Here is a 14,169-nt window from a genome sequence, read left to right as displayed (position 1 = left end):
CACCCCACAGTTTTATTGAGAAATAATTGAATATATATCACTGTTTAAGTTTCAGGTGTAAGGCATGATGGTTTGACTTACATATATTATAGAATGATTACCACAAAAGGTTTAGCTAACACTCTTCTTCTCATACACATACAATAAAAAGAAAAGAAAGGAAGAAATGGGAAAAAAATCTTTCTTGTAATAACTTTTTAGGATTTACTCTCTTAGCAACTTTCCTATACCATAAAGCAGTGTTACCTATAGTCATCGTATTTTACATTACATTCCTAGTCCTTACTTATCTTACAACTGGAAATTTGTAACTTTTCGCTATCCTTCAATATTCTCTCCCCATTTTGAGTTAATTTCTGTGACTAGTGTAAGATATGGGTCCAGTTTCATTCTTTACATGTGAATATCCAATTATGACAACACCATTTATTAAAGAGATTGTCTTTTCTCTATTTAGTATTTTTAGCTCCCTTGTCAAATATTAGTTGACCATGTAAACTCTTGGGGTTACTTCTGGGCTCTTCATTTTGTTCCATTGATGGTTTCTCTCCTTTTATGCTAGAACTATACTGTTTTTGATGACTATAGATTTTTCTAAATTTTTTGTTTTAATTCCAGTAGTTAATATACATTATTATATATTAGTTTCAAGCATACAATACAGTGACTTAACAATTTTATGTATACTCATGCTCATCATGATAAGTGTACTCTCTCTCTCTTTTTAAAGACTTTATTCATTTGTTCATGAGAGGCACAGAGAAAGAGTCAGAGACATAGGCAGAGGGGAGAAGCAGGTTCCCTGTGGGGCGCCTGATGCAGGACTCTATCTGGGATTCCAGGATCACACCCTGAGCCAAAGGCAGATGCTCAACCACTGAGCCACCCAGCTGTTCTAAGTATACTCTTTAATACCTATTAGCTAATTCATCCATCCTCCCACCCACCTCCCCTCTGGTAGCCATCAATTTGTACTCTGTAGTTAAGAGTCTGTTTCTTGGTTTCTCTCTTTCTTTTTATTTTCCCTTTGCTCATTTGTTTTCTTTCTTAAATTGCATATGAGTGCAAGCATATGGTATTTGTCTTTCTCTGACTGACTTATTTCACTTAGTACTATACTCTCTAGCTCCATCCAGGTTGTTGTAACAGGCAAGATTTCATTCTTTTTATGGCTGAATAATATTCCATTATATGTCTGTGTGTTGGGTAAGTATATATGTGTCTCTGTCTCCATTCTTTATCCAGTCTATGGATGGACACTTGGCTACTTCCAATGGCTATTATAAATAACACTGCAATAAACATAGGGGTACATATATCTTTCCAAATTAGAGTTTTTGTATTATTTGGGTAAATACTAGTGTGATTACTGGGTTGTAGAGTAGTTCTATTTTGAATTTTTTGAGGAAACTCCATACTGTTTTCCACAATGTCTGCACCAGTTTACATTCCCACCAGTAGTGCATGAGGATTCTTTTTTTTCCACATCCTCACCAACACTTGTTTCTTGAGTTTTTGATTTTAGCTGTTCTGACAGCTGTGAAGTGGTATGTCATTGTAGTTTTGATTTGCATTTTCTTGATAATGAGTGATGTTGAACACCTTTTCATATGTCTGTTGGCCACCTGGATGTTTTCTTTGGAGAAATGTCTGTTCATGTCTTCTGCCCATTTTTAAATTAGATTATTTGTTTTTTTAGGTGTTGAGTTGTATCAGATCTTTATATATTTTGGATACTAAGTCTTTATTGGATATTTGGATGCTAATCCTTCATTTGCAAATGTCTTCTCCCATTTAATGGGTTGTCTTTTTGTTGATTTTTTTTTCCTTCACTCTGCAGAAGCTTTTTATTTTGATGTAGTCCCAATAGGTCATTTTTGCTTTTATTTCCCTTGCCTCAGGAGACATAGCTAGAAAAATGTTGCTACAGCTGATATCAGAGAATTACTACCTGTGCCCTCTTCTAGGATTTTTATAACTTTAGGTCTCACATTTAGGTTTCTAATACATTTTTAGTTTATTTTTGTGTATGGTGTAAGAAAGTGGTCCGGTTTCATTCTTTCGCATGTAGTTGTCCGATTTTTTCAACACCATTTGATGAAGAGACTGTCTTTTTATCATTAGGTATTCTGGCCTCCTTTGTCAAAGATTAACTGACCATATATACTTGTGGATTTATTTCTTGGCTCTCTATTCTGTTCTATTGACCTATGTGTTATTTTTGTGCCAGAATCATACTGCTTTTGATTACTATATTTTTTTTAGTATAACTTGAAATCAGGAATTGTGATTCCTGATGCAGTGTCTTTTGTGGTTCCATATAAATTTTAGGATTGTTTGTTCTAGTTCTGTGAAAAATGCTGTTGGTATTTTGGTAGGGATTGCATTAATTCTGTAGATTGATTTAGGTAGTAGGGACATTTTAACAATATCTGTTCTTCCAATTCATGAGCATGGGCTATCTTTCCATTTGTGTTATCTTCAATTTCTCTCATCAATTTTTTTATAGAGTACAGCTGTTTCACTTCCTTGGTTAAGTTTATTCCTAGGTATTTTATTATTTTTGCTATGGTTGTAAATGGGATTTTCTTAATTTCTCTTCCTGTTGCTCTGTTATTAGTGTATAGAAATACAAAAGATTTCTGTACATTGATTTTGTATCCTGTGACCTTACTGCATTTATTTATCAGTGCCAGTAGTTTTTTGGTAGAGTCCCCAGGGTTTTCTATATAGAGTATTATGTCATTTGCAAATACTGAAAGTATTACTTCTTCCTTACCAATTTGAATGCCTTTTATTTCTTTTTGTCATCTGATTGCTGTAGCTAGAACTTCTAGTATTTTGTTGAATACAAGTGGTAAGAATAGACATACTTGTCTTGCTCCTGATCTTAAGGGGGAAGATCTCAGTTCTTCCTCATTGAGTATGATGTTCACTGTGGGTTTTTCATATAAGGCCTTTATTATGTTGAGGTATGTTCTCTTTATGTTCACTTTGTGGAGAGTTTTTATAATGAATGGATATTGTACTTTGTCAAATGCTTTTCCTGCATCTGTTTAAATGATCATATGGTTTTTATCTTTCTCTTATTGATGTTATGTATCGTATTGATTGATTGACAAATATTGAATCCTTGCATCCTGGGAATAAATCCCACTTCATCATGGTGAATTATCTTTTTAATGTATTGTTGGATTTAGTTTACTAATACTTTGTTAAGGATTTTTACGTATATGTTCATCAGAGATATTGGCCTGTAGTTCTCCTTGTGGTGTCTTTATCTGGTTTTGGCATCATAGTAACACAGGCCTTGTAATATGAATTTAGTAGTTTTCCTTTTTCTTCTATTTTTTGGAATAGTTTGAGAAAAATATATATTAATTCTTTAAACGTTGAGTAGAATTCCCCTGTGAAGCCGCATAGTCCTGGACTTATATTTGTTGGGAGTTTTTTGATAATTGATTCAATTTTATTGCTAGTAATTGGTTTGTTTGAATCATCTATTTCTTCTTGATTCAACTTTGGCAAGTTATATGTTTCCATTTATTAATTTCTTCTAGGTTGTCCCATTTGTTAGCAAATAATGTTTCATGATACTCTTTTATAATCTATTGTATTTCTGTGGTATTTGGTTGTTATTTTTCCACTTTCAAAGTAAGAACTTCATTTATTTGAGTCCTTACTTTTTTTTTTAAATGAGTAAAGCTAAGGATTCATCAATTTTGTTAAACTTTTCAAAGAACCAGCTCCTTTCATTGATATGTTCTATTAATTTTTTAGTTTATATTTCATTTATTTCTGCTCTAATTTTTATTATTTCCTTCCTTCTACTAGTTTTTGGTTTTGTTTGTTCTTTTTTTTACTGCTCTCTTAAGTGTTAGGTGAGGTTGTTTATTTGAGATTTTTCTTGCTTCTTGGGGTAGGCTTGTATTACTATAAATTTACCTCTAAGAACAGTTTTTTGCCACATCCTACAGATTTTAGACTGTTATGTTTTCATTTTCATCTTTCTCTATGTATTTTTTAAATTCCTCTTTGATTTCTTGGTTGACCTATTCACTGTTTTGTACCACGTTATTTAACCTCCATGTATTTTTGCTCTTTCCAGATTTTTTTCTGGTAGTTGATTTCTAGTTTCATAGCATTGTGGTCAGAAAAGATGCATGGAATGACTTTGATCCTTTTTTAATTTTCTAAGACTTGTTTTGTGTCCCCAAATGTGTTCTAGTCTGGAGAATGTTCCATGTGCAGGTGTGTGCACCTGTGTTCTGCTGTTTTAAGATGGAATGTTCTGAATATATCTGTTTAATCCATCTGGTCCAGTATGTCATTCAAAACCACGGTTACTCTGATTTTCTGTTTGAGTAATCTGTCCACTGATGTAAGTGGGGTGTGAAAGTTTCCTACTAGTATTGTATTATTATTGATTATTTCCTTTATGTTTGTTATTAACTGGTTTCAGTATTTGGGTGCTCCTATGTTGAGTGCATAAATATTTACAATTGTTATATCTTCTTGTTGGGTTGTCTCCTGGATGGTTATATAGTATCCTTTGTCTCTTGTTACAAAATTTATTTGAAAATCTCTTTTGTCTGATTTAAGTATTGGTACCCTGGTTTTCTTTTCACTTTCATTTGCATGATAAATGCTTCCCATCCTATTACTTTCAATCTGCATGTATCTTTAGCTCTTATAAACAGCATATAGGTGAGTCTTGTTTTTTTAATCATTCTGTCACCCTATGTCTTTTGATTGGAGTATTTGATCCATTTACTTTCAAAGTATCATTGATAGGCAAATATTTATTATAGTCATTTTGTTATTTATTTTGTGATTGTTTTTGTAGTTCATCTCTGTTCCTTTCTTCCTTGGCTCTCTTCTCTCAAAATAAGTTGGATTTCTTTAATGATATACTTGGATTACTTTCTCTCTTTTTTGCAAATCTATTGCTGGTTTTCGATTTGTGGTTACCATTTGGCTTATATGTAATATCTTCAGAATATAGCAGTCCATATTAAGTTGATTTATCCTCATGCAGGCTCCCTGGTGTAGGGGTATGTTTCTCTCCCTTTTCTGTGCCTGCAGTGTCCCTCCTTCCTGTGAACAGTCCTGAGACTCCATTCCATTCCCAAGTGGGTCTCTGCCCTTCTTACCCTTTTAGATGTGGCCTCTTCTCTGCATTTAGTTGTGGAATGTATCCTGCCAATATTTGGATGGTTTTCTGGGTTGTTTATACTGATGTGAGTGTTATCAAGTTGTATCCATGAGATGAGGTAAGCCCAGTATCCTCCTACTCCATCATCTTCCACTGAACAAAAGAGATGTCTATTGAGGACTATAGCTTTATAGCATAGCTTGAAATCAGGAAGTTCCATGTCACCTGTTTTATCCCTTTTTCTCAGAAATTCTTTGACTCTTCAGGGTTTTTTAAATATAAATTTTAGGAGTGTTTTTTCTATTTCTCTAAAACATGCCATTAGGGGCCCCGGGGTGGCTCAGTCAGTTAAGAGTCTGAGCCCCATGTCCACTCCCTGCTCAGTGAGGAACCTGCTTCTCCCTCTCCCTCTGCAGCTTCCCTTGCTTGTGTTCTCTTTCTCTGTCAAATAAATAAATTTAAATAAAATCATTAAAAAATAAATAAAAAATAAAACGTGTCATTGGAATATTGATAGGGATTGTATTGAATCTATAGATGACTTTTGGTAGTATTGACATTTTAACAATATGAGTTCTTCCAATCCATAAACATGGGATACATTTCCATTTATTTATATCTTTGATTTATCTCATGAATGTCTTATAGTTTTCAGAGTAGAGATCTTTTACCTCCTAAGTTAAGCTTATTCCTAATCATTTCATTGTATTTGATGCTATTGTAAATGGTATCAGTTTCTTTATTTCTTTTTTCAGATAATTCATTTTTAGTAGTATAGAAACAGTACTGATATTTGTATGTTAATTTTGTATTCTGTAACTTGAATGTATTTAATCGATTAAATCTAGACATTTTTTTGAGTCTTTAGGATTTTCTGTCTATAAGATCATGTCATCTGCAAATAAAGACTATTGTACTTTTTCCTTTCCAGTTCTGAAAGTTTTTATTTCTTTTACTTGTTTATTGCTCTAGCTAGTACTTCTAATACTATACTGAATAGGAATGGTAAGAATGGACACCCTTGTCTTGTTTCTGATCTTAGAGGAAAAGCTTTCAATCTTTCACCATTTGAGTAGGACATCAAATTTGGGTTTGTCATATATGGCTTTTACTATGTTGAGAATTGTTGAGTTTTCTTATGCTTTCTATGCCTAATTTGTTAAGAGCTTTTTTTAAAAAAACCGTGAATGGATGTTGAATTTTGTCAAATAACTAAGATAAGCATATGATTCTTTTCTTTAATTCTATTAATGTGATGTATCACATTGATTGATTTGCATATATTGAGCCATCCTTGCATCTCAGAGCTAAGTCTGATCTGACTTATCATGATCATCATGGTGAATAAAATTTTTAGGTGGTGCTGAGTTAATTTACTAGTATTATATTGAGAATTTTTACATCTGTATTCATCGGATATTGACCTGTAGTTTTCTTTTCTAGTGTATTTTTCTGGTTTTGGTATCAGGAATACTGACATTATAAAATGAGTTTGGGAATGTTTCCTCTTCTTCTAGTTTTTGGAAGAATTTGAAAAGGATTTATATGAATTCTTCTTTAAATCTTTGGTAATATTGACCAGTGAAGCCATGTGATGCTGGCCCTCTCTTTGTTATATTTTTTTTATTACAGATTCAATACCTGTACTCCTTACTAATACAGGTATCCCTTACCTTTTGAAAGCTTGCATTATACCACTTTCCTTTTATGAAAGACATATATTAGTATCTGATTTTTTACTAATCAAAAGAAATCCAAAGGGGATTTTTGGTTTTATGAAAAAAGCTGTTACATACTATATTGTAGGTCTTTTCTGCTCTAATCTTTATCATTTCTTTTCTTCTGCTAACTTTGGCTCAGTTTGCTCTTCTTTTTCCAGTTCCTTAAGGTAGAGAGTTAGGTTATTTATTTGGAATTTTTCTTGCTTCTTAATGTACATTTTTATTGCCATAAATTTCCCTTTTAGAACTTTTATTTTCATTTGTCTCAGGAAACTTTTCATTTTCCCTTTAATATTTTCTTTGATCCAATGGTTCTTCAGGAGAGTGCGGTTTAATTTCTATGTATTCGTGAGTTTTCCAGTTGTCTGCTTGTTATTGTTTTCTAGTTTCACACCATTGTGGTCAGAGAAGTTAGTCTTCTTGAATTTTTAAGACTTGTTTTGTGGCCTAACATATAATCTATCGTAGAAAATGTTTCATGTGTGCTTTAGGAGAATGTGTGTTCTGCTGTTGTTGGATAGGGACAGCCTGAGTGGCTCAGTGTTTTAGTGCAGCCTTCGGCCCAGGGCATGATCCTGGGGTCCCAGGATTGAGACCCGTGTCAGGCTCCCTGCATGGAGCCTGCTTCTCCCTCTGCCTCTCTCTCTCTCTCTCTTTGTGTCTCTCATGAATAAATAAATAAAATCTTAAAAAAAAAAAGAATGTTCTGTATATGTATGTTAGGTCCATTTCATCAATAATATTCAAATCACTGTTTCCTTTTTGACTCTCTGAATGATTTATCCATTATTAAGAGTGGGATATTAAAATTCCTAACTATTATTGTTAGGAAATGTTTGTATGTGTAATGTGTACTGTTTTTCTCTCTTTAGTTTTGTTACGTTTTGCTTTATATATTTAGGTACTCCAATGTTGGATGCATAAACAATCTACAGTTATTTTATCTTCTTGATGTATTGACCCCTTTATCATTACAGAATGACATCTGTGTCTTCACCACTTTTAAGATTAAAGTCTATATTATCTGATATAAGTATAGCTACTCCTACTGTTTCTGCTTATCATTTGCTTGAAATGTCTTTTCCCATCCCTTCACTCTCAGGTTATGTGTGTCTTTAAGGCTAAAGTGAGTCATTTATAGGCAGAAACATATGGTTGAGTTTTTTTGTTTTTGTCCATTCAGCTATTCTGTCCCTTTTAATTGGAGAATTTAATCTGTTTATGCTTAAAATGATTAATGATGGGTAAGAACTTACTATTGCCATTTGTTTGTTATTTTCTGGTTGTTTCCTAGATCCACTGCTCCTTCTTTCTAATTGTGCTATCTTTTTTTGTGTGTTTTGATGTCTTTTTATATCAATATGCTTTGACCTCTTTATCATGTTCTTTTGTGTAATTCTATAAGATATTCCTTTCTGGTTACCATGAAGCTTACATAAAGTATCTTAACCTTATAATACACTATTTTAAACTGATAAAAACTTAACTTCAATAGAATATATAAACTTTACACTTTACTTCTCCTCCATCTCACATTTTAGGTTATTGCTGTTACAATTTACATGATTTTTATATTGTGTAACTAATAACAGATTATGGTTATTTTTTATTACGTTCACCTTTTTGCTTTTAAACTAGAGTTACAGTGAATTATGTATCATTACTACCATATTGCAGAATCTAACTGTAACTATGTATTTCCTTTACCAGCGAGATTCACACTAGGTTTTTATGTTTTTATGATGTTCATCTACGTTATTTTACTTCCACTCAAAGAACTCCCTGTAGCATTTCTTGTAAGGCAGGTCTAGGGGTAATGAATTCCTTCAGCTTTTGTTTGCTTTGGAAAGTCTTTATTTTTCTTTTGTTTCTGAAAGATAGCTTTGCCATGTATAGAATTTTTGGTAGACAGTATTTTCTTTCATTATTTTGAGTATGTTATATGTCATCCCATTCTCTCTTGGCCTAAAAAGTTTCTGTTGAGAAATCCAGCAATAACCTTATGGAGATTTCTTTGTATGTAAGTTCTCTCTTTCCTTCTGGTACTCTTAAAATTATTTGTCTTTGACTTTTGGCAACTTAATTATAATTTTTCTCAGTATAGTCCTATTTGGGTTCAACATATCTGGCATCTTTGGGGCTCATAGATTTGTATGTACATTTCTCTCTCCAGGTTTTGGAAGTGTTCAGCCATTGTTGCTTTAAATATGCTTTCTATTTCTTTCGCTTTCTCTCTCTCTCTTTTTAAATTCCCATAATGGGAATATTGTTTCATTTCACTGTGTCCCATAATTCCCATAGGCTTTTTTCATTCTTTTTACTTCTCTGACTGGGTAATTTCTAATGTCCTTTCTTCCAGTTGCTGACTGTTTCTTCTGCATGGTCAAAGATATTTTTTGAAACTATTGAATTCTTCAGTTAAATTATTATATTTTTCAACCCTAGGATTTCTTTTTTTTTTTTAATCTTTTTTTTTTTTTAAGAATTTTATTTTATTTATGATAGTCACAGAGAGAGAGAGGCAGAGACACAGGCAGAGGGAGGAGAAGCAGGCTCCATGCACCGGGAGCCCGATGCGGGACTCGATCCCGGGTCTCCAGGATCGCGCCCTGGGCCAACGGAAGGCGCCAAACCGCTGCGCCACCCAGGGATCCCAACCCTAGGATTTCTATTTGTTTTTTTTTGTTGTTGTTGTTTTTGGATGGTTGCTATTTCCTTATCAAACTTCTCATTTTGTTCATGCATCGTTTTCCTAATTTAGTTTAGTTGTCTGTATTTTCTTGTAGTTCACTAATCTTCCTTAAGAGGGTTATTTTGAAGTCTTTGACACTTCACAGACTTCCATTTCTTTAGGGTCAGTTATTAGAGTCTTACAAGATTCATTTTCTCATGTCATATTTACCTGATTTTTCATGCTTTTTAATTCTTTATATTGGTATCTGTCCATTTAAGTAATTAGACGTCCCTTCTAGATTTTACAGGTTTGCTTTATCAGAGGCAGTTTTTTCACCAGTCACCTGTTTGGCCTTTTTGATGTCTGCTATTGTCCTTATGTACATGGGGCCTGCAATTATAGCCTGTTTTGGGGTGAATCAACTAGTTGGGCTCTGAGGATGAGAATGGGGATTTTGCCTCTATCTGAGAATAGTTAGATAGGACTACTGGCTTGGTTCTCTACCACTAGGCTATAGGATGAGCTTTGTGACTGCCTGGATTTCAGATCAAACTCCTAGATGTTCAGCATTGGGTACTATATTCAATGATAGATGGGATTATGAGTTAGTTTCCCTACCCTGAGGGACAACAGGATGAGACCGATGGCCTATATAGCTCATTGTTTGGGGACCTGAGTCAGTCCAGAGTATGCACTGAATTTCCTGGTCAGGTGAATCCACCAGGTTTGCTCTGCAGATGACAGAAGTCACAGTTTTCTCTTTTCAAGGGCAGTTAAATGGACTATTCAGCTTTCTACATGCTCTGGTTAGGTTTCCTTTTTGGACAGCCTGAAGGCTGTAATCAGTGATGAGGAGGGCTACTAATTAGATTCCCCACCCAGGTATAGTGGGAGAAGCAGCTCTAAAGTGGAGAAAGTGTAATGAAACTGATGAATCACTGAACTCTACCTTTGAAACTAATAATGTATTATATATTAATTAATTAAATTTAAATTAAAAAGTGAAGTGGGGGAAGCTTCTTATTTATTGTCTTAACTCAAGTTGACCTTTGCTCAAATTTCCCTCACTGAACAGGGACACTGGCTTTGCTCTGCACTCTGTTGGTTCTGCCTATCTTCAGCTTGAATGCCACTGAGCCACACAGCTTTCAGGAGTTGTTGTCAGCAGTTCTGAGCAGACGGAGCCACAAGGCACTCTCCACAGTGGGTGGAGCTGTGTCTCAGCTCCCTTGGTGGGGGGGGCACTCCAGGCTACTCTCAATTTCCCAAATAAGGTCTCTGGATGGAAACCTCCAGGTAGCCTCAGTCTTGGCTATGAATTAAAACTTGTACTTGTACTTGTTTATAGCATGGGAATACTCCATGCACAGTACTAGCCTTGTTCTGGGGGCTATCAGCTCTGTTGCCCCCATCTCTCAGTTCAAGCACTGGTGGGTCACACTGCTTCCAGGAATTGTCACCAGTCCTTCTGTTAAAATGAAACCAGAAGTCATATTCCATATTCAGTAAGGCTGTGATTTAGCTCTTTGCCTGGGTATGGGCAAACTGGGCTCTACAGCCAGCGAAACTCCTCAGTTGAGGATCTGAATCAGGCAGATCTTTTTTTTTTTTTTTTAATTTTTTTTATTTATCTACGATAGTCACAGAGAGACAGAGAGAGAGGCAGAGACACAGGCAGAGGGAGAAACAGGCTCCATGCACCGGGAGCCCGACGTGGGACTCGATCCCAGATCTCCAGGATCGCGCCCTGGGCCAAAGGCAAGCGCCAAACCACTGCGCCACCCAGGGATCCCTGAATCAGGCAGATCTTTACCCTGCTGAGTTCTCTGGTCAGAATGTACCCCTGACTTAGTTCTGCTGATGAACAAAACTGCTGATTGGGATTACTATTGGGCCTTGTAGGTATGAACGTGGGCTGCCAAGATCCAAGTGCTGGTTTTTGGAAGTCCCTCTCCTCTTCTCCATCATAGTCAGATTCCCAGCGGTTGAGCTGCACAGATTCCCCTACATTGCCTGTAGTATAAGATCAGAGTAGGAGACCCCACAGAGTGACCCACAGTCCTGGGGGTAGGAGCTGGTTCTTTCCCCCAGCCTTTCTCTTTTCCACTAGAGGAACTGGAGGTTCAAAGGAAACCACTCGGGACGCCCAGGTGGCTCAGCGGTTGAGCTCTTGCCTTTCAAGCCCAGGGTGTGATCCTGGAGTCCTCGGATCGAGTCCCACATCAGGCTCCCTGCATGGAGCCTCCTTCTCCCGCTGCCTGTGTCCCTGCCTCTCTCTCTCTCTCTCATGAATAAAAAAAAAAAAAAAAAAAAAGACAAAGGAAACCACTCTACATGGTACTGTGCTGGACTGAGGCAGGAGCAATGTAGTTCATATGTAGCCATTTCTCTTACCCTTCTAATGCAGTCTGTCTTGGTCTCTGTGGTACAGGTGTTGCTTCAGCTTCACCCCCATGTTCTAAGTTTCTCTCAGTAGTGTGCTGCTCTTGAATAGATGTTCACTGTTCTTGTGATGAGGGGTGAAGTCAGAAACAAGCTATGTTACCATATTCGTGACATCACTATCCCTGCTTTTCTAATAGTGAGTTTCTGAGCCTAAAATAAAGAATTCTTATCTCCTTTAAGGAAACTGAATATTAGTGAATATTTTTTTTTCTCACTGCCTAAGCATCTCAACACAATGCAATAAATGACATCAGTGAAATTAAACATAACACAGGAGTGCCAATGGTGCAGTCATAGTGGAAGGACATGCACAATAAAAATTTTAACCAAAAAGTGGAAATAAAGCTGGTATGTTCATCAGAATAAATGGTCTGATTTACAAGAATGGGTTAGCAAGAAACATTCACAAAAGAGTCTGGCCTCTTATACATCAGCAAGCAACAAGACTTTAATGTTAACAGTATGATTCTTATAACTTGATGATTGGCTGGGAATGCTTTGCAGTGGAGATCTGCAGGGTTGCACACTTTTTCTCTGCTACTGCCTCCTTCTTTCTAATTCATACCTCTTACTGATGTAAAATTATGTTTCTTTTTCTTTCACTTTTAATGGGTGAGGGAGTAATGTGACTTTTTCTTAATAAAGACTGAATCGCTCACATTTAGAAAAGAAAAGAAAGTTCCTGAGATTATGCTGCTGAGGGTGGGGGATACAGGGACAACTAGTGCTTCTGGCCTGAGGATATCTTGTGAAAGAAGGTGTGGATAGAGGTGCTGATGAGAAGTCCTGTCTGCAGGAAGGGCTGCATGATGCTCACCCACAGGGGCTGGGTGAGCCATTATTCATTATGGATTCTCATAATTAACTATCACCACCAATATGCATTGGCAAAGCAAACCCAAGGTAAGAATGGTGTGCTATTACCTGTGCACCTCATTTTTATTTTTATTGGGGAAAAATTGTATATGCAAAAGCATACATAAAATATATCTATACTGTTTAAGGAATAATAAAAACAATTTTGAAGCTGAATATACAAGGCAAAGAAATGGAACTCTAGCAGTACCTTAGATTACCCCTCCCTGATGACATGTCATCTCTACAATCTGTTTCCCAAGAGGAAATGTATTCCTGATTTTATGTAAAATATCGTGTTGCTTTTCCTATGTTTTACACTTTATGAATAAACCTATAAACATAAATTAAATTAACCATGTGGTTAAATATATTTTTAACTTTTTAAACTAACAAAATATAAAATTAATATCCAATGCTGGTAAAGATTTGAACAAATTGAAACTTATTATGCTGACAGTATAATGTTAAACAGTATTATGTTAAACAGTACTACAACTAATCTCCATATGTCCTTATATTTTTCCATCTCTCTTATGTTATCAAAAATACATAATCATATTTTTTGTATTTATTGCTTTCCTTGCACGTTATAAAATTTATCTACTTTCTTACAAAGTTTAATACATAAAGCCCTATATGTGGTACTATATTTTACAGATATAAATCTACTCTGACAAAAAGCAATTTGGAAATAAATATTAAAAACCATAAAAACTTCATATCCTTGCACTATTAATTTCACTTTTGGGAATTTATCTTAGAGATATGTGGAGGTTTTTCCTAAAAAGGAGTAAAGTTATATGGTAAATGTTTTCATTGTAGCATTATTTATGTTTTCTAAAAGTTGAAATAAGCTAAATGTGGAATAGGGAAGCAGTTAGATAAACTGGAGCTATTTCCTTTCATTCATTTCTTTTGCAGCAATGACACATAAAAGTATAAAGACCACATAAAAATATGCGAACATTTGTGATTTAATGTTAGGTAAAAACATAAAGCAAGATATACAACTTATGCATTACTATATAGAAGAGCACATAAAAATGCTTAGTAGGTAAAATCATCGAATTTTCTTTCATTTGGTTCTGGAAAATCAGCTACCTTTGCCATATTCATAAATTCTCTATAACATTGTAGGAACTTTACAATTTACATTTAAGAAAATAAAATAGATGTAGGTCATCTCCAGTAGAAACTTTGAAAAACATTATGTCTCAAAGAATAAATTAAAATTATTTTTTATTTTCTGAATGAAATAGGGAGAGTGCTTTACATACAGTTGTTGAGACTCAAATATTTATTTGACTGTATAATGA

General features: G+C 35.0%; 1 long non-coding RNA gene across 1 annotated transcript in view; it reads left to right on the top strand.

Annotated features, from left to right (window-relative positions):
- The window catches only part of LOC121483809, a 46,017-nt gene that overhangs the window by 5,635 nt on the left and 26,213 nt on the right, over positions 1-14,169 (top strand). The window lies entirely within an intron of this gene.

This window comes from Vulpes lagopus, unplaced genomic scaffold, assembly GCF_018345385.1.
Source record: "Vulpes lagopus strain Blue_001 unplaced genomic scaffold, ASM1834538v1 ctg141, whole genome shotgun sequence".
NCBI lineage: Eukaryota > Metazoa > Chordata > Mammalia > Carnivora > Canidae > Vulpes > Vulpes lagopus.
Note: the sequence above shows the minus strand (reverse complement) of the source record. Positions and strands in the feature narration are given on the sequence as shown.